The sequence below is a fragment of the Apteryx mantelli genome, chromosome 8 (genome assembly GCF_036417845.1).
Source record: "Apteryx mantelli isolate bAptMan1 chromosome 8, bAptMan1.hap1, whole genome shotgun sequence".
NCBI classification, from domain to species: domain Eukaryota; kingdom Metazoa; phylum Chordata; class Aves; order Apterygiformes; family Apterygidae; genus Apteryx; species Apteryx mantelli.
Window position 1 is genome coordinate 25,421,907 of NC_089985.1, and position 22,182 is coordinate 25,444,088.

General features: G+C 41.6%; 1 long non-coding RNA gene across 1 annotated transcript in view; it reads left to right on the forward strand.

Annotated features, from left to right (window-relative positions):
- The window catches only part of LOC136992510 (uncharacterized), a 39,511-nt gene extending 19,322 nt beyond the window's left edge, over positions 1–20,189 (forward strand). Inside the window, exons 3-4 of the long non-coding RNA XR_010884797.1 lie at positions 8,076–8,197; positions 19,269–20,189. This is a non-coding gene — a long non-coding RNA (uncharacterized lncRNA). The remainder of the gene's footprint in view (positions 1–8,075; positions 8,198–19,268) is intronic.
- Positions 20,190–22,182: the final 1,993 nt, after the last annotated feature.

Genomic DNA, 22,182 nt, shown 5'->3' on the forward strand with positions numbered 1-22,182 from the left:
AACCCGTCTGCGCTGGGTTGGGGCCGGGGCAGCACGTGCCACGGCCCGCTTCGCGCTGCTGCTGGGTGAAGGGGAAGAAAGGGGCCCGGGCGCTAAGCTGGGAGGAGCCCCGCGTGCCCAGACCGTCCCCAAACGCCTTGCGCGCGGCCACGGCCACGTCCAGGCAGAGGACGGTGCCCCGGCCCAACCCGAGCAACCCTTAACGAGCCCCTGCGCCTCGTGATGGATTCTGTAATTATTCAGCCCCTACCACCAACACCAAAATTCATCACTCACAGCAAATTAGCCGAGATTCATTAGAATAAGACATCTAGTAGGCACATGTATTTTATTAGCCTCTTACACCAATAGTTTTAATTAGGTACATATTTCACAGCTCTAGAGCTACTCAAATGAAGGGCTGCTTTTATCTCTTTTATTTACAGCAACACGCTATCAGACAAATACCGCCATAATTAAACTTGCATGCAAAAAACCTTTTTTTTTAAAAAAAAAAAATTATTAATGGTGACCTTCTCAAACCTCAGGTTTGGTAAACTTGCGATAATTAATTAATTAATTAATTACCCTTCAACGGACTAACAAGACCAGGCTGGGCAATGCCTACCTTTGAGCTCCCAGCAGTTTCCCATTCTTCTTTTCTCCTCCCAGATGGTTTCCCTCTATCTCACCTTCAGGAAACAGAAAAGATCTCTCCATCAGATATTTTAGTGATGAGAAAAGTGATTAAAATCCAGAACATTTTTAAATTATTAATGAGGAATTTAAATGATGTTATAAAAAAAAGGGGAAATACAGGCGAAAATGTTACACATTCATGGAATTTTTACTCATGCATAATAATAAGTTGAAAACACTTTAGTTATGATACTTCCTAAATTAAAGGGGGGGGGCCGCGGGGGGAAGGGTGTTTCTCGGGCCCGCCCGCGCCGCCGGTCACTCGGCGAGCAAGGGCGCCACCTGCCGGGCGCCGCGGCGAACCGCGCCGGGGCCGCTGCGGGCGCGGGGGGCGGGGGAGCCGCGGAGGTGCCCTTTTACTCCTCCTCCGTTACAGCGGGTTATTGGCTTTTTAAGGTACAGTGCAAAAGATACTTTTTTTTTTTTTTAACTTTAAAGGTGATAATTAAGCCCGGTTTGGTTGCTTGGAGAGAGCACGTCGTTTGCATACCTTTAACCAGTTTGTTAACCTTGTGGGACTAGAGCTGCTCTACACTGTAATTTTTTAAAAAATAAAAGATAATATTGCGGGGATCTGCAATATTGTGAAATTGGGTGAAAATAGCTTCTTTTTGCCCCCCTCCCCTGCGTATCCCCGGTCCGATTGGCTTGCTGTGCAGCAGGAACAGGCCTGTGCTGCTCCTGGGGAAGGCAGAATACCACTGTTTTGGACAATCCTGCTTCCTACTTTACTGTATCTTGCGTTACCCTTTACTATATGTATGTATAACTACATGGCACATGTATAAGTTGTGTGCAAACACAGAGTTAGCTGAGAGGGGAAGTGAGAAACGTTTCATATATCTGTGCATATGTATCTAAAAACACATTATGCTGGTTGCTTATAATTTTGAATCATTGTGAATAATATCAATAGTTGGTACCAAGAGAACAAAAGATTTTCTCCAAGTTAAAGCTGCAAACTGAGATGTAACTTAAATATATATTCATGCAGTCTCTTTTGGAGAGATTCATCCTTCTCTGCCTCTCTGCAATCCCTACCCAAGTGCTTTTTCTGTGATCCTTAGAGTAAGAAAGCACTTGAGGAGCTCATCTTGAAAGACCTCTTTAAGGTTTCACACCATCAGGCAGTCATTTGTGTCATCTGCCACAAATTCCAGTTGTCATTTTCTTCTCCCGTGGCTGGTGGGGGGGAAAGACACCTGCAATCCAGCAAAAGCAGCAGAGTCACTTGAATATATAATCCTAGTAACGAAGTCTCTTATACGTGGCTGAATTCCTCAGAAGAGATCCTGTTCTTCCAGGTGGCTTTGAGTCCAAGAAAACTTCTTCTGGTTGATCTGTAAAGCAGAGAGCTGCCATCCGATTATAAGAAAAGAACAATCCTGGGCCATTCTGGACTGTAAGGTCTGTGCAAACGCTGCAAGTCTTGCTGAATGCTAGCTGGCAGCTAGCACCAATTACTGAGAAATGGGCTCCTCGCGTGCCCCACTACTCAGTAAGCAGGTAGACACAGTCTGCGCTCAGTTGTCTCTGGCTGTAACACCAACAGAGCACTTCACAGTGAGCTCATCTCGTGGTTACTAAAGCGCAGATTGTCATAGCGAAGTCTCAGGAAAAAGAAACTGCCACACTCTTATCAACCGCAGCGGATGAAATAAAGGCTCTTGGGCACAGCTCCTGCTGAGGAGCCTGCCAGGTGCTAATAACTGCAGCATGCTGTGACTCGGAAATGTGTGTGTCACGGAGGGATACCCAGGTTAACCCAGGGAGCTAAATTTGCCTGGACGAAACTTTGTTAGCACAGTGCTGTTTCTTCTACTGCCCCAGCTCCTTCTGGTCCCTTCTCCCCTGCGCTGTGCTGAGCCCATTCACTATCAGGGGTCACAAGTGGCAGCCATGGGCCTTCCAGACAAAGCACTGACATTCATATCAGAAACAAAAATTTGTCCTTTTTTCCTCTTTTGCTTCCTGTGAAGGCTTCACTGATCATATTCTCACCCCTTCCTTTGCCGGGACAGCATTATCTAATTTTTTTGCTGAATTGAATTTTGGGCACTACGATTCCTCCACACCTTCTGTCACAGAAAAACTCATTCCCTGTCCTTAGCTGTAATGGGGATGTAAACATGGTTTCACTGAACGCTCTTGAGTTTCACATCTTCTCCCTAGACCTTCAAAGGAATATACTGAACAGAAGATAACAAAGAAGCCCTGTGAAGTCATGGAGCAAAAAGAAGTTATTGCCAAATAATCCCAGAGCATCCTGAGGTGGTTTCCACAAAGCAAGCAGTGGGGACTCCTAAAAAACAGTTCCCATATACCCTTATTAGGAATGTGACACCATTACTTTCACAGCTAACACTATGAAAGTCTGCTGCGATGTTCAAAGGAACTTTGGTAGGCTAATTTTTCTCTTTGGAAAACAAAAGTTACCACTAAAGGCCTTATAAAAAGTAAGAAGCTTTCACAACCTTGAGTCTCTGCAGGCAGCCATCACATGCAAGATGTTGTCCCCAATTTATATCCTGTAGCTGTTTTAAATTTTTGACATTGGGAGGAGGACATTTATAGCCAGGCAGTTATCATCAGATTAATATTTAATGCAACCAGCTGCATAAGTGCAATCCTGTGATTGCGATTTTTACATGCACATAAGTCAGTGAATTCAAAACCATGGTTTCTGCCACCGCCATGATTTGCCCCCTATGTATTGTGGACTGTTTGACAGTACTATAGACAAGGAAGCATCTCTGTGTGCCATAAGAGAGAAACCAGCCACTGTACTAAAGGCCAACTGAAGTTTTAGATGCCCCAAAAGGCACATTAAATTCCAGTTTTATGTATTTAAGACCATACGCTAACCTGATCTGGCCTTACTTTATCTGAAATTAATTCCTTCCTAATTTTGTATATACATGTGCAATACAGTGGAATAATAATGACAGTTCCATACTTCCATACCTTATATATTTTGATTCTGTGCCCTGACATCCTGTTAAATATAGTACTGAATTTCCTTTGGAATTAGTTTTAAAGTACATGTGGGAGGTGGAAGTGAACTCCCTGACTGCCCTGGTTCATTGTGTGAACAAGGCAGTAAGTACAGATGTGGAACTCCATATTCATGCCTCAGCACGGGCACGTCTTCAGTGTCGCACCTGCAGGTATTTATATGATCGTACACTGAAATAAATGCAGCGTGTGTGGGTGTGTAGAGCTGCACCTGTACATATAATGAGACATTCAAATAAATTCACTAAGTTTTGTTGCAATCCCCCTAGACAAAACAGCCTTGTGCGTTTCAGTAGCCATATCCCTGATGGTGAAGCTCTTCTCTGGACTAGGCAGGACTGCCCTGCATACCCTTCTCTATCCCTCATCCAAGAAAGAAAACCTCCTACTTTGTCACTTTCTCACTGCTTTTCCTTCTAAAGACCAAATCCTGCAAACCGTCTCCATGCCCAACTTCTTCCAAGCTGAAAGCTGAGGGACCCGAAACTGGGCATTTCCCAAGCATGCGTTACACTCTCTTTGTGTCTGTTTACGTACCTGCTTCATAAAGATCATGCTAGCTTTCCCAGGGAGGCAGCCACTAACTTGTGAGTCCTGTTCTGGCATGGATATATTAAACACCTTGGGAGTGGTTTTGAGAGCCCTCTTTCAGCCAGTGAAAGGACACAAACCTAAAATCTCATGGTTTATGTGCACTGTAGAGCCTGGTATGTGGTGTGCTTAAGATCCTATTACATCAATACACAAGGAGCACAGACATTGTTCTCCCTGTTTTACAGAGGAGGAAACTGAGCCAAGACGTACAAGTGAATTGCCTATATGAGTGTCAAACATAAGACTAAACTTCGGAGCCCCTCTACTTACCTGGGATTTCAAGCTGTAAAGTTAATTAAAGCTCCTTAAAACTGAACAATTTCCTGCCAGAATGGGTGGGAATCTCATCATTGTTGGTAACTTAGAGTACAAGAGAAAACGTGAAGAAAACTAAACCAGTTTTGTCATGCAAAAAAGTGCCCTAACTGTGGACTGGAGAACAACAGTGCTTCTGTCATAATATTATCATAGGAAGGGAGAGTGACAAATCTTGATCCAGCAGCAAACTGTAATCATAAAACTGGATTCAAACTCCAGGCAAGGGTTCAGTTTCAAGTTTACGGTCAGCATCTTTATCTGCCTAGGACAAACACTAAACCTGAACACAGTGCAATGTGGATTGGGTGTAGAGTTGGATTTTAAGCCCTTTGACTCAGAAACATTTGGACTTTGTGTTGTAATTCAGTCTCCCCATAAAAACACGAAGCCTGCATATCTGCACACGTCTCAAGGAAACAGCAATGATAAGAAGTATAAGTTATTCTTTCATACTTTACAGTCAGCTTCAGCATTTCCTAATGGCAACTGTAAAAAGAGGAAGTACTGCCTAATCTTTAGGCCAAGGGACTGTGAGTAAAGAAACAAATTCCAGTCTGATTTTTGCCAGTAACTCTGGCTAAATCAGTCAATTGTTCTATGCCTTAGTTAACACAGCCATACCATAGGTATTACAGCAACAAAAATCAGCTTATTAAGGCTTAATTTACTTATGCTTGGAAAATACTTTGGAATTGTCAGAGAAAAGACTTTATATAAGAGTGGTATTGTTCACTTCAAACTCCTTCTGGTATTCTACCAAAAATTAGAAGGCCTCTTTGGCCATTCTTCAGGTTTACTGTACCCATGAGGTTAACAGTATCTCAAAATATTTCCTATCCACAAAGAAATAGGTCTCCTCTCTTCCCAGCCACAGCTTCTGTTTCCCCTTCCCTTTTGCTGGATGCTTTGGCAAAGGAGAGATTTGTTTTGTGACATTTACTGGCGTTGGTTGTGCTGACATCATACAGTCAATGAGAACAAGTATTTATACTTCTGTTATGCCTTCATTGAACTGAACAAGGTGTTCAACAGGACATTTTAATTATAATCCCACTTCTAACAGCGTGAGTAAAGGTGTTTAAAAAACACAATCAAGCATGAAATAGAACAGTAAACATGCCATTTCAATTACAGAATTATGTATAAGCACATCCTTGTACAGCACAACATTTGAAGACTGCAAGAAATGCTAAAATGCTATCTGAAACCCTGAGAGGTTTTGTGCACAGAGCTGAAGGAGCTGAAATGCTCTCATCACACTCTTTTGTGCACTTGCACTGAATTTTTGACTCCAGAGAAAAACTCACAAAGTCCCAAACTGACGATTTTTTAAAGATTTCCATGGAGTACAAGTAGCCACAAGCTGTTTTGTGTTGCAGTGTCATGTAAAAGACACTTGTTGTTTCAGGAGCTGCTCTTTACTCCCTGGCCCAATGGTGCTGAAGTTGAAAAGCAAATGCCTTGGCAGAGTACTTGTGTTGTTACCCACTACCATCTCCCAGGACAGTTTGGCTTCAAACTGCTCTCCACCAGGAATGCAATGGAGCAAATCCTGTATCATGTTCATAGATACATGTGGCCCACTAGAAACTCCTGGACAGCTGTGGTCCTTCTGGGCATGATAGGATGCTGGGCTGTCCTGTGCTGTGAATCTCCTGCAGGACAGATCCTCCTGCTGGAGAGCAGCCGTGGACCCAGCAGCCAGTGTCCTCCTCTCCCAGCACCACAAGGACCACTGACACCCTGCTGCTGGCAGGAGCAGGGATTTCATCCCTAGCCCAACACTCTGGACTTTAACTAGGGCCTGGCTCAGGGAGCTCATGTCATACCCTGTCTTACAAAGAACATTCAAGGCAACATATCAAACTCAAAAGCTGTACCCTGGCAATGACTGGAGAGCTGCCTGCACGTGGCAGAGACCCTCACTCCAGAAACTTTATGAGCAAGTAAATGACACCTCAGTTTGGCAAAACCCACCAACTCTCTCCAATGAATCAACACACATTGCTTTGATAATACGCCAAAGTTGTCACAGGAGCTGACAGTTGTGAGAGACTGCTGTAACTCAGGGCTTTTTGGCATTGTAGGCAAAATTAAACATTGGTGCCTCAGCAGTTCAGGATGGGGACAGGACAGGGAGGCTGTTTTGTCTGTGAGGAGGCGAGCATACAGGGAAAGGGCAAATGAGATGGGAAGCTGGCGATCCACACATGATACCGCTGGGCACTCCAGGAGCAGTTGGCAATGCAGTGAATATTCTTACCAAACCACGGCCAAACTACCCCAGCCTGTCCTCTGCACCTGCCTGGGAGAGAGCAAGTTTCCTCACACAACCCCCAGAGAGGACGAAATTGGAACAACTCAAGTTTCTGCTGTACAGATTAGACTTGAACCAATGCTGGGTGCATTAAGTTCCCAAAGACATCTGGAGATCATAATGTAAAATCTGGTGCTATCTCATGATCTGGACTATTATCTTTTCTACAAATGGTACTGTTCTGTTTAATATACTATGCAATTGTCCATAGTATTGAGTCATCTTTTAGAAGACCTGACCTCGCAATTACTCTGTTATTATAATTTGAAATTAATAACCTTCTCAAGTATTTCATAATCACTTAGATGAATCTGTAAATACAGCAAAAAAGTAGGTAAAATATTTAAGAATCAGAATTTAATAATTACCAAATATACATGTAAAAGCATTTCATTAACAGGGAACTGTACTGGTGACTGTAGGTATTTAATAACACAGACAGCATTAAAGGTTTGACTGCTCTCCCTTTTTTTGAAAAAACACTTTCTTACTCTCTCAGTAGGTTTTCAGATTTGAAGGAAAAACTCAGCATATTTTTTCCATTTCTGGAAGAACTTGTCTTTCTCAAAATGCCAGATCACCTCATTAATAGAAGCCTTGGTTAGCTTGTAGATAGCTGGCAGAGGTGTTTTGTTGTGCTTGTTTCCACTCCATTTTTTTCCCTGCTATTATGACTAAGTAGAAGTAAAAGCATAGTTTTCATTGCCTTTAATGAGTCCAGAATCTGCTTTAACTTCATAGTTATTTTCCATTCTTTTCTTGGCACTACACTGAAATACATATGTGAGGTGAGACACATCTGTGGGTAACTTGGCGGTGAGGATACCAAAAGCCAACACTAAATGTAGATAACATATTTTTGACTTGTTATGCACATTTACAGGCCTTTACCAGAAACTTAAGAGACGTTCTATATGGAAAAGTCATTAACTGAGATTTAAATTTGGGAAATACAGAAAAGGTGGGGACATCCAAAATTTGGTGCCCAGATTTAACATCTCTCTACTTCAAGCAGATCAGCTAATGGAGCAAGTCCTTACAGTTCAGTTATACTAGAACGAATGCACATGAGACCTACCTGATTCACGCATCTTCTCCTTGAATGTACCAGTTAAGTTAGAAAAAAGCCTGTACTTCTTTTGCTTCTTTTCAGAACTGCCGGAGCCGACTGTGTTTGTCCGGAGCTTCTGGGTGAATCAGGTTCTGATCTTGACATCTGGACAAATCCATAAAAAGATCTTCATGGGTTTTTCACCACCAGATATAACTCAGGGCGTAAGTAGAAATTGGGATCATAACTAGTTAGGCCTGAATAATCTTTGTCATGGGTAATAATGCATGGGAAAGAAAATATGTTGTCTGATGCAGTGAACTTAATTTTCAGGGTCAATTTTAAAAAGCTCTGTATTTTTATCTGTAAACTCAACAGAGAAGCATGCATGCAGCCTGATGTTTAAAAGGTCAGATTTTAAACTGAAGCTACTGTTCAGACCTCTTCCTTTGCAAGGAGAAGCAGGAACTGCTGATTAGCTGCCTCCCATCTCACTGTCCAGGTCCCCGGTGCAAGTCAAGAGTAGCCTCAGGGCTGGTCTACCTGTGCCTGGCTCCAGCAGGCCTTTGCTTCTCTTCCCCAACCCCAAGCGTACTGGGGAGATGACGCCTGTGTAGAAGGACTTCCTGACTGGGCAGTCAACCCGGGAACCCAAACTGCAGTCCTGCATCCCATGGCGCTGGGTGCTGCGCAACCCCCACCAGGAAGGTGCTCACTGCTTCGGGGCAGGGCACCTGAAGCATCAGCTGAGCTCACAGATGGAGAGGGAGCAGAGGGCAGGGACACCTGCGTGTTGGCAGGCCCAAGGCTTGTCAAACTTTTGCAGGCATAGAGGCAAAGGCGAATGAGAAGGAAGTATCTGAGAGATGATACAGCTGCTTTGCAGAGTACAGCCACAATGGGAGCTGTAATCACAGAGAAAACAGCACGTCTGTCTGAAACGCTATTTCTGCTTTATTGTGTAAATACAGGAACTATGACTTCATGTCTCACACTTCAAGAGATGTACTCTCAGGCTTGCTTTTGCCCATATTAGAGCTCTAAGAAATCCAAAATGTGTCTCTGTATTTCAGTTCTGGCTTGAGGTTAATCTCTAGAAACAAGTAATGTAACATTTCCATCTATCTTTTCTACTCTTTTGGCGGTTTTAATTACGTTAATATGCTATGACAATTTAAACAAGACACATCTCAGCTTATGGCCTGTTCTGTAATGGTTCAGCTGCTACATGTGCTCCAGCGTATTTTGCTCAGACAGGATGCTGCTGCTGTGGGGGGGTGATAGTGCCCTTCTGTCATGAGAGATTTCAGTGCACTGATCATTGTATATTTGACAGATTCTTTGTCAATGTCAAGTGTCTTTTGTGGTTAAGCCCAGTAAAGCTAAAACAAAAGGTCTCCTAGATATTAGATATATAGTGACATTACTGAATTCACTTGGAGGCAGTAATTTTTTGTCAGCCTATGAAAAGAAAAACGGAGCTAATGGGAAAACAAAAGGAAGATGCTGGCATGTCTTTTTAGCTATTTTTGTTTATGTCAGACATTGTGATTGACATCTGGCCCAGCACACCCCTGCAACCACTGGTGCTGGTATCGTGAAACAGAACAAAGAGAAATGGCCAGCCAAGAAAACACCAATGGCTCAGAAAGCATTCTTTGTTTATTTTCTTTTAAATGTTTCATTTTCAATAATCAGTAACATTATACAAAAGTAATTCACTCCCATGCACACTTCTGCTCCCTGCTTACTAATTGGACTGTTAAGTTTCCTCCATGTTTGCTTTCTTCCCGCTTGTTCGAATGGTACTGCGGTGCCGCTGCCTGGATGACAGTCTGTCATAACAGTGATGTTTGAGGTTAGTGAAAACCGACATGAAAAATACAATCCACTGGCCTTTAACTGAAATAGCAGCTCCGGTTTTTGTGGAGTTGGCAGGCTGCATTTTTAAACCCCTTTCACGGTAAAGGCAGTTACAACATGTTTTTCTCTGTATCAAGCAGTTCCATCATGAAGTGCATTATCTACGTCTGTTGTCATAGGCAGGATATTGCCTTTGAAGAGCAGTTTGCTGTTTCTCATGTGAGCACTTCTCTTGGTGAAGAGCTCTAAAAGGGTTAAGGGAATTTCATGGTCATTCCCTGGTGCCAGGCCAATTACAGAGCTTTAAAATTTGTTTAGGAGTGAGTTTTGAAAATATTAGGGACCAGAATAGTTTCTGCAGATACAGAACACCAGCAAATATTTGCCACCAGCATTCTGCAAGTGCTGTAGAATTTCAGGTGCCTGGTCAAAATTATACATCAGCTGCAGGAGATTCTTCCTTAGATTTCTAACTTCATCTTGAAAGTATGATGCTGAGCATAGCAACTGCAAAAGAAGATTTTTCACAAGATGAGAGCACGACATTCCATCAGCTTCTTCCCTCCAAACAGTTATATGCTCAAACTGCTGCAGAACTTTTATCTTACCAAAAAAGATCTTAATCACTTTAAAAAATCCTAAGGAAGCTGGGCCTTGAATATGCCGAATATGCTGGAGCTAAACATGCTTGCACCTCTTAAATAACATACCTTTCAATATGAAGCGCTGGGTATATTCTCTTCTGCAGGCACACACTTAACTCCCCTCAGTATTAATAGCAGTTATGCTCAAACGTCGAGTGGAGAATTTCTCTCTGTTTCTTTGTACAGTGCTCTAAAAGGAACTTCGAAGAAATTGAGAAAAACAGAAAGAGCAGTATATTAATTTTAAGGAGATGAAAGCAGTACATGTCGTTCCTAAATTTCATGGAAAATGCACTGTTAGTAACAAAGATGAGTAGAAAATTTCAAAATCATTTTGAGCAGCATTAAAATCAGTCTTCCCTGATTTTCTGTTTTCCTCTTCTTTTCAAAGCACATACATTAAACTCATTTTATGCTTATAATGTATATAATGATTCTAGACAACATAAGAAGGACACTGGGATTCTTCCTATTTCAACATATAAAGTGGCAAGCCAATTTATGCAGCTTAAACCATTGCTAAAGAAGATGTATCAAAAATTGCCTGTGATCATTACAAATAACAGCCTGAAATGTTCTCAAGAAGCTGTTTGCTTATCATATTTTCATTAAAACATCTTTTCACCTGCTTTGCTTTTCCCATGCCTGTAACCTGCACTGTAATCAGTCTTATTAACTGAGAACATAAATATGATTTATTATGGTCTGATAATGGAAGCTGCATGGACCAAGAGAAGGGATATATTGCCCTTTGATAAAATGGCTCTTTTCTCTCAAATAGAGCTGTATCATGAGAGCATGCAGTATGTAGTGAGTGATTATTTCCTGAGGGTGAATGATGGCAGAACCCTACAGAAAATCTTCTTGTTGGCCATGACAGCCTCCGAGTGTCCCCAAATCTCACTGAGTTTGACAACCTGCAGACACTTTTGATGAACTGTATTCTTCTGTCAGAGACAGCCTGTCTGGGAGGAGAAAAGGGAACCTTTATCGTCTGATCTGCTATTATTGTCTTGATCTTTTATAAACAATCTCTAATGCACATGAATATAATATCCTTTCACACAAGTGCCAAACATAATAGAAATGTAGTTAAAGGACCCTTTTCCCGGTTATGTAAATGTCCTAATACCATAATTAGAAAAGATGGTTTGTGAATGATAGTGGTAAGGAAAGGGTAATCAACATGTTTTAACATTATCTTTCTGTTTTAAAGACCAAAATCTGTGATAAATAGCATTTATGGTAGATATGGGGAACCAGCTTGTGCTGAAGCCTTTGCCTAAAAAAGAGAATAGTTTTGAGCATAGAGCTGGTGTTATATTTACATAAAACACATTAATGGCAGCTGATCTTAAGCCAAAAATGATTACTGGCAGATATGACTTAAAGAAAATGAGTATTCTGCTCAAAATCCCTCCGTGGCTGTTACAGAAAGAATAAAGTGTTATTATTAAATAGCGTATTTGGACAAAGGGGTGTTCAAGACGAACTAAAGTTCGCCAACAAATCTCTCTTTTAGCTAAATCCAGAAGAACAAGCATAAAAAATCTTTTTCAATTAACAGCTGTACACATTAGCAAAACACCCATCTCTCTCAGCTCAAGCAGTCTGGCTTATTTATCACAAAAAATGAAATGTATGTGGGGGAGGTTTCCGAGTTGCTCAGTAAAAGCAAGATGCTTAATTTTTCATTGACTTTTTGACATTTGGAGCTGGGATATCCCAATATTAACTACTAACGGTCTTTTGCTTTACCAGTTGGTGTTGAGAGAAGTCCTAATTGTCAGTCAAAAGGTTAATCAGCAATTTCACACCGGTGATGTGGTCAGAGTTTGTAGGTTACTGCCTGAACAGGAGGGAGAAGAAAATAAAGTCCTTAACAGAACAACAAGTCCCAATATTATTAAATCTCTCTTGCATTTTTGTTGTTGGAAAATATTTCACAATCTATTTACTAAATATTCTGTCTTTTGAGAGGTCTTTGAAGACCTTTGCTGAGAAGTCCAGGTTCAAATATGTGACCTACTTGCTCACTTTATTTTACTTTTCATGAGGAAGAAAAACAAACTATATTTTACTCACCTATCAAGTATTCAGCCCAGACAAGGGTGAGGGAAATATCTTCCAGGTCTGTTACCAGCAGAGATTTCAAAAAAACTATCCAATACAGCTGGGACTAATTCAGTCTGAGAGTTGTGTCCATGATGTGCTTCCTGAGGGTACACTTTTTTATCCTGTTCCCTTCTGCCTTGATAGTAGAAAATAAGTCAACAGCAGCATTTCCTTAACAAATACAGGCAAGGATATTATTCCATGTGAAAGCAGTGATATGAACTGCCATACCAGTACCTCAGCTGGTATCATTTGACCAGAAATAACCACAGCATACTTTGACTTGTGGCCCAAGAGCTCTCCTAGCCATAGCAAAAACATTTATTTTCCAAAAGAAAATATAAAATATTTCTGAAAACATTAAAGCTTGGCATTTGCTATCAATGACAATGTTCACAAAAAATGGCTTCCCATTTGCCTTGGCAATATTTGAAACTGTTAACCATCTTGCATGTGACCCTGATCAAAAGTCTTTGGATGTGACCATATGGATCGGGCCAGTCATTCTGTCTTTTTGAGACATTGTATCTTTTTCCTGTGGCTAAAACTAATCAGTCATTAATCTTGCCCAAAACATCATCCTTCATCCTGGATTTTGTCTTCATTACATACTTCTTCTCATCTCTTTACCCAGCTCCAACAAATACTAAGGCTAAAATCTTTCTTCTCTTAATTGTTACAGTTTTAATGGGGACAGAATCTTACCCTGAAATGTTCTGAAAAAAATTATCAATCTTTTCAAGTGCCCTATTACTTAGTCCACCAATTAGCTGACTATGGAGCCTGAGTGTCCTTGCACATCTTTCCAGTCCCCATCTGTATACTTGGCTGCATATGTTTATGAAATTAGAAATACTGAAAATCTAATAAAATTAGGACAAACCTGAGTGGGCCATAATTCTGTTTAATCTCTCAAACCGGATTGCTGAAAGCTTGCTGAATTCCCCAGCCCTCTCTTAGGTGCCAATGAATGAGTCAATATCATACCAAAGATCTCACAACATAGCAGACATAAATTGTGCTTCCAGAATCTCATACACACCCTCAAATAATGAATCTAATGTCTCTAAATTAATGTCAGAAAGAAAAGCAGTTTCCTCCAGTAACTAGTATCATTCCTGGTGGCCCAGAATGAAAAAAGGAGGATATACAGCAGATTTGCATGAGGGAAGAGAGGCAGCTTTAAAGGCCTGTGTCCTCCTATAGCAGTAACAGAGCAAGCCAAACCTCCTCCTTTCAGGGGAAAACAACTAAAATTATCACGCTGGGTTTTGTTAGTTCCCTTTGGCAAACTGACAGAGATGGGAGAACGAAACTTTCTTTTGTCCCAATATGATACATTTCCAGACTTTTCTTTTAAAAGCCCATTTACACTTTATTTTGTACTGCAGAGGTAACTGATGATTTGCATAGCAATAAACATCAGTCTAGAAGCAGCCCAAGCCACTTCATACCTGTGGCTACTCTTCACCTGTTGTTCAAGAGAGGCCGGGACAGGAAGGGAAAGTGATTTTTGGCTGAAATTAGGGGGAATTTTCTTTGAAAGGTAGAATGAAATTATTTCGGTTTGAAGCACAGTAGAGCAATTAATAACTGCTCTTGCAAGAAGGGCCCTGAGATCTTTTATCTCAAGTTATGAGGGCTTTGGTTTTAGACTGAATCCAAAATGAGTATTTGCAGCAGGATAGGGCTCCTCAATGAGGAGGAAGGTGTAAGGGGGTGGCCTTGGGTCAATATCTCAAAAGAATATGTTGTCTCCTGACCAAACAGTTCCTTTTATTTTTTTTTCGTGTATGTTCATCTTCCTCATAGACTTCTTCTCCAAGTATAGGTCTTGTTTACTGTTTGAGACCTTGCAGAATTTCAGCCAACAGGTGACAGGGCCGGAAACAGGTCTCCCATACTCACACAGTTGAGGTACTGCTCCAGCTCCCAGTTTAATGTACTAATATGCTTTGGGATGCTGAGGTCATAGAAAACAGAGCTGGAAGGGATCATAAAAAGCCCAGTACCTGACAGTACTCCCCAGATTTTTGACTACTCTGTTGCTGAAATTCTTCAGTGACAGAGACTTCATCACCTCTCCAGTCAATTGTCCCAATACATAACTGCCTTTTCCTAGCTGACAGAGTCTAACGGTGAGAGATAGTGATCGCTTTGTTATATGTTTTGCTTAAATACAACTTAACTTAATACAGCAGGTATTTATACCTTTCACCTTGTTTCTTCTCCATTTATTTTTGGCTCTATTACCTCTCCTTCACCATTTTTTTTACTTCCTCTTTCTTCCTATTTCTTCCTATTTCTCCCTTAAGCCATTCCCTTTCCTTTTTGTCTTTTCAACTATGTGGGTTTTTGTTTCTTTACACACACATACATGCTTGCATTTCTTCTCTTCTGGTGCTCCTCCTTTCCTTTAAACATGGGCTGGGGTTATGGCAGAGCTCTGAGGGATGAAACTTCACAGTACTGCGGGAAAACCCACCTCCAGAGGCAGTGTTTTCTGGAGGGCATTTATATTACCAAGAGATGTAATTCTTTCTCATTCTTCATTTATTCTTAACAAACAAGATGCCAACCAAAGTGTTTTGAAAAATCTCCAAGTGTGAAACACACAGACTCTCATTTGCCAGTAGCCTTGCTATGGATACCCGCCTCTTGTCATGTCCCCAGAGGGTAGCCAAAATGCCACATTTCCATTCAGTGCATCAAAAGCACTTTTCTTATACAATGAGAAATTATACAAATGTATTCAAATGCAGGACTAAATGTTATGCTCTTGAGGTGTGACTGAACAGCATAGTTATTGGAAGCACATGATCTGCTTTGAATGTGCACACGGATGCGGCATGGGTAGGTTTTGCACAGCCTTTAAAAAAGGAGTTCAGCACTCCTGACAGCCATGTGAACAGATGTCTGCTTCCTCCTGACTGCTGGAGATTTCATGTGCAAGATTAGTTACAACACAGATCTGGACTTACCAGTTCAAGAATTCAGCAGATGAAGTGACTTTGTCTCTAATTTATGCCAGTGAAAGTACCATCAAAAAGGGTTAAGGCTGGAGCACCACCATAAACAGAGAATTATTTTACTTTTGTCCTTTTAAGTCAGGCCCATTACGTTATTTTAATGCATATATAATATGAAAGTATGGTAGTCTCTATGAGGCAGCTCCAAGCTGCTTGGCCTAGTGGGTAGGTTGGGATGTGAAGATAAACACCAAGGTTCAGTGCAGCTCAGATTCAAACTCCGGTGTTTCTTAAAAAGCAACTGTTTCAACTTATTCTTTCAATTTTTGACAGAAAACATTATAAGAGAGACAGACTATCCCTGCAATGGCAGGAAGCAGCATGACAAATAAAAAGAAGGACTAAGGAAAACTTACTCCATGTTTTAAAAAACAAGTTTTTTTTCTAACCCATCTGTTTATTGGTGCATTGTTGCTGCAGTATAAATTCTTTTGAACTGCAGGATTTTCATATCTGCTTTGACCAGGGTCTGTGCCTGAAATGGCTGAGTGCAGTGGTCTGAAGCAAGACCATTGCAGGCACCTGATAAAGGAGCTGTTTGCATTAGTACCAAGGATCCACAGCAACAGGGATCTCGGACTGTGCCTTTCCAAAGAGTTGTCCAAACATGAAGCTAAGAAACTAAACTCGGTCTTGGGAGGGAGAGGGGTTTTTGTCTCTCTGTGATCTCAAAGTTTCCTCTAGCCAAGCCTCATTTTTTTCATCTTTTTCCCTGAAATAGGGATTGACAGCTTCCTGTCTTCTTTCTCTGGGCTCTTGTCTCTTTTGGCTAGTGGCTGTCCCTGATTATGGGTAGCTCTGCTTGCAGATACTGTGGGTCTGACTTCTAGGAGGCCTCTGGATACTTCTGTAGTATATTTGATAATGAAACTTCCTGTCTTACCCAATGAAGGCAAAAAAATAAAAAGTCAGACCAGAGGAAACTGGCTCAGCACAAAATGGCAGCCTCGGTGGAGTAAAATCAGAGCCATTAGCTATTGACTACTGTAGAAATACTGAAACTGCATCAGGGATTTCGTTTTAATTGCTGTTTAGGGATTTAAATGAGATTTTTAAAAAGAAAGAAAGACAGAATGTTTAGTCTACAGTCACTCTTTGCTGCCAATACAGGCTATCATATAAATTACTTAGACACTTTTAAAAATACATTATTTACTCAATAACCCATAATGGGTCCTGAGCTCCTTTTACACGCTGTTATAGAAGTACATAATTGCAGAATTTTCAAATGGATATTTCTACTAGGCAATAGTCAGTAATGGCTCCTTCAAAGCTCTTAGGCTTTTATCACATGAAGGCCTAAGTAGAAAATGTTTAGTTCACTGGTCATTGACCTAATAGAGAGCAACAGCTTCTCTGGAACAACTGTTGTCTGCTAGGGCAGGTGATGTATGAATGACATTTTTAAAAATTCTTGGAAGTATATACTAGGGAAAAATTACTGTTCACACATGAAGCAAATACTGCCAATGAGATCCTAAGAATTCTTTTGTTTGGTTCAGTTTTGTTTAGTTCCTCGGTTTATGTCCCCAGCCCAAGAACAAAAGAAACCTTTTTTCTGGTATGAAATAAGAACTCAATCTAGGACCTATTCAGATCAACGAGAAACATTTTGATGTGCTAAATGTTGCTTCAGCTCAATTAAAAAATGTTCTCAAATGAAAAGGCAGGTATTTGGCACACATTACAATTTAAGGAGCTGAATTCTGAAACCAGAGAAGTAAGGGATGCTGCAAAGGGGCAAATCACATCTTGTAAGATCATACTGAACACAGAAAAATGTTTAGGACCCACAGGCCTCTTCTGAGCATAATCCAGAAAGGAAATAGGCAACCTGAAACATTTTCAGTACTATCATCAGCACAAATCTCACAGTTTTAAGCCACTGTTCTCTACTTACATTTAGCTTTGACGTTTGCTGCTTCCATTTCAGACCCAAAGAAGGGTTCACGTTTCCAAACGCTTGGTGTAATAAAACACATTTTCTCTCCCTGCAAACCATGGGCAGTAAAGTGTGTGCCAGGGAGGCACTGCCAAATGAATGCTAGCTGGGTCTGTGTGCAGGACCAGAGAGGATGGACATGGGCGGGGGGCAGAGACAGGGAGAGACCCTCCGAGGGGAGGAGGGGAGACCTCTAGCTCTGAGCCTGGCGGGCTGGGGGGAGAGGTCCTTGCTGGGGGGACAACTTCCTCCCAGGCTGGGGGCCAGCAGTGATGGGAAGTGATACTCAGCAAAGGAGGCTGTCCAACAGCCAGCTCAGAGCTGGATGCTATTTTAACAGCTTGTTCCACCAAACCAGACCAACTACCAGACCAACTACCAACTGATGGACTAACCAACAGCCCTGGTTTATATGCCACTGGACATGAGGAGCTCTCTGATGCCTTTTATCGGTGGTTTTCTCCAGCCTAGTAAGGCTGTCTGGGACTCTCAGTATTCTGGCATGATTAAAAGAAAAATATACAGTTGCTGGCAATTCTAATAGTTCCTTCTGCTTGATACATCTGATCGAAGAGAAACTGAAATCACAGACCAATATGCAACCAGGCTGCACCAGTTAGCCTCATCATGCAAATGAGGCACACTTGCAGGCGAACTTATTAGAGATCAAATAGTTTTAGGCACCGCGGATAATGAAGGCAGAGCGCTTATGTTGCAACAGTCAGAGCTGGAATTTAATCATGTTGTTGATATCTACTGCAGCAGCGAACAAACACAGAAACAGCCACAAAAATCAAACCGTTAGAATGAAAGGAAGATATAAACCAGACAAATAATAATAATGAAAAAAGGCCCAAAACAAGAAACAGAAAGTGGTAGTTTCGAAAAGGAATAGTCTTGCAAGCTAGACCTGGAAAGGCTTTGAGCCCTGCTTCTTTTGGCTGAAACAGTTGGAAATGTGGGGGTTGCAAGGAGAAGATGATGCAATGTCGCAGTCCGTCCCAAGAGAGGAACGGCTCCCAGATACCTTTGGGGCTGGCTCTACAAGGGTTGGGTATATGTCTTGCAGAACAGCACTTGGACATCCACCACGAGGAGAAACATACAGCACATGGGGAAGCAGTGTCTCTGGGGAAGGAATTCAGAAAGAAACGGAGCAGCAACCTCCTGGGGTGGAAGTTATGATAGAAGTTACACAACTGACAGGCTGGATTAGCAATCTGGTAGACATTAAAAATAAATAAATTCTGCAGAGGCATTAGCCCTTTCTCTCTCAATAAACCTCTCACATGCTCTCTCTGTCCTTTATAAACACCTGGGCAGACCCTGAGCAGACCCACAAAGGTTTGCTTTGTTTTAGGGAGCAAAGATGAGATCCGGCAGGTAAAAGCTGCAAAATGGAAACACTTGGATTCCTTTTGGCAGGCACAGATGGCTAAAAATACCGTTTGGCATTTTGTCTAATACCATTTGGTAGTAGAGGAGCTCCAGAGATGTCAACAGGAAGCCCTAGAGGTTAGAAGGAATGATGTAATTGCATGTGACATAATGCTTGGTGTAGAGATTTCCTGGAACTGATTAGTGCCATTCATGATAACAGCAGCCAGCGAGAGTGCGAGGACTGGGTGAAGGCCCAGGCTATATTCAGGATTTGGATACTTTTCTTCCCTTTTTAACAAGATGTCTGGTCTCATTCTTTCAGATACACAATACAATAACAGTGGGGTTTTTCCATGCAACTTTGTTTGGGAAGACTTTGAAGCAGCACACTTGCCAGGAATGCATAGCTACTCCCACACAGAAGGTCACAGAGAGACAACTGCAGAGGTGGAAGGACAACGCAGACTCCTGGGCCCTCCTTCCTCTAACCACTCAAATATCCTCCCCTCCATTCCCCTCTCTTTCCTTGAAGTATGATTTGCAATCAGGTCGTCCTCATCAGTGTATTGTTTTTGTGCCTAGTCTATACACAAGAGCTATAAAGTGCCGTCTATATTTAACAGGAGGTCTCTGATCTGTGTGAGTGGGTGGAAATTGATAGCAAGTGACATGGACACTGACAACAGTACACAAACTCTGCAGCACTCTTAAAACTTTTAATTGCATTTTAAAGTAACGTAACAAGGCAATGTTTAATGAGTACTTTGTTTAAGAAATTCTGACTTTATAAGCTAATTAAAGAGAAAGAAGGGTTACTGCACCAGGGCAACAAATCCAGGCTGCTGAATGCCTATACTACAGCAACGTGTAGTTCAGATTCAATTGGCAGCCTTGCAAATCTCCATCCAACCAGCATGAATGATTTTTTTTTTTGACTGGCAAATAAATTATTATTATCGTCATGATTATGTTAATAAAAAAAGTAAAGGGTAGGCAAGTAGTTTTCTTGCCAGGGCTGGTAAATTTTCATGACACTTTTTGCAAAGCCGTCATATGGTTGGATTAGATGAAACTGGAAGGCTTTATGTGCGTAGCATTTAACTTTAAACATTCTTCATGGAAACTTACACGGCACATAATTTACATATTCAATACCAGTGACAATTTACTTCTCCCATCTGAGCAGGGCTTTCAACTGTGCCACTTGAACTAAATTAATAAACAGTAATTACAGAATGTTGTGCGAGCTAGCTGTTGATGTTGAGAAGATTCTAATCAACACCTTCTTTTAAGGGCCAATTAAAGCTGAATGTATGCAATATAAACATCTTCTTGTATTTAGACGTGAACTGGAGAACAAGGTAAAAAATAAAAATCAGAACAATTACAGTAGGTTAGAGATGATCTAATGGAATGATGAATCTTCATTAATTGTGAAAGCAGCAGTAATTTCTAAAAACCACTAGCCACCGTCCTTTGCATAGCATTAACAACTTACGCAAGTTAATTCTGGCTAGGATAAACCTTCATGCTTTCACTGACAAGCTTTTCTCGGAAAGCAGGTCTGCATCTGCCTTCAATTTCCCCTGCAGCATTCACCTGTCTGTAAGACAACCCTACATCTAAAGTGAGTCCAGAGCCATGGGAGAAAAAAGGCTACCTCGGGGCAGGAGAGAGTAAAGGAAAACGTACCAATCCCATTAGCGCTGCCTGCTAGGAGAGGGAGAGATGCTCCCTGGTAGGTGATGTGGGGAGGATTTGCACTGCACAGCCCCCACTAACACTGCTGGGGAGAATATAAACACAAGAACAAGTCTAAGCGAGGGTTAAGGCTACCCCAAATTGTCTCACATCGCTTACAGCGAAAGAGCACTACAGGGGGGTAGTTACACCAGAGCAGCTAATGCACATGTACCTGCTGCTGATGTGGACTCCTTCACCCCACTGGAAACATGAGGTAGTTGAAGGTAGTTTATTTCCAAAAGGCAAATTTAAGATAATCCTTGTTTCTGAAGTACCTGAAGGACAGAGGAAAAGCCATATTTGATTTAAAAAGAGATGATCTCAAGTATACTGAAGGGAAACTGCAGGAGCAACTCAGACTTGTGCATCAACCTTATGAACTGTCAATAACTTCATCCAAACCACAGCTCACTGCTTCCTAAAGCACATCTGAAAAACATCATCTAAATGTGTGCAATGCAGCATGTGCAAAATTTGTCCTCCAACCTAGAAGATACAACAGGCTAATTAAGGTAAGGAAAACATCTGTTCCAATACTGCCCCCGACTCATTTGGACAAAATGACTGCATCGTTTATGGTCATTTAGTATCCAGAAACGCTACCATAGTAATAGGATGTTGTCACCTCAGGCACTACTGAAATCTACAGGAACTTTACTTGTTTAAGAATTATAGGATTAGGCATGTGATCAACGTTTCTTCCCTTTGAAAATAAACATTTCCACTTAACATTTCTCTAGCAGTGTGAGATCCTTATCTTGCGACAGTATTTGGTTCCACTGACATTATCTTTTAATTAGTTATTTAAAAATATATGTTAGAGGGTGGGGGTGGTGAGTGGACTGTTAAACCTGACAGGTCAGATATGTTCTTACAAGCTCTGCTAATCCCAGCCATTGAAAATAAGGCCAAGCTAGCACTTTAAAGACCAAGACAGCAAAAAGCTTTGCGTTTTGGGTTCCAGAAGTTCACGAGGCAGCCCAAGCGCTCTGTCACCCTGAGCAGAGGCCTAGGGCAGAGGAGGGGAGCAGGAGCAGCGAGAAGTGGAAAACAGCCCTTCAAATGGGAAACTAGTCCCATGAAGAGGGGAGGAAAATGGCATGATCTATATGCGGGCAAGCTCTGCAGGATAGGTCTGCCCTACGTGACAGTAGTGTAATCGCCTCAGGTGAGTTTGGTGTAAGGCTTCAGGTGACTTACAAAAGGCCAAGTGCTAAGATGTTTACCAAGCATGAGGAGATGCCAGTAATAAAAAGGGAGACAACTGTGTTCAGTACCCTCTGCACTGTCTCTATATAAGGGTTTATAGGTGCAAAATCATAAAAGGTTTCTCCAAGATGCTTCAAAATATATGGGCAGGTTTGGGGTTTTAGTTTTTAGCATGGTAAGAGTTAGGAAGATGGGTGTGCTGGTATGCTGAACTTGTTTTTCCCCCAAGAATTATGTTTATTTCCTAACAAACTGTCTTTGTAAGAAAGAAACTGGGACGTGTG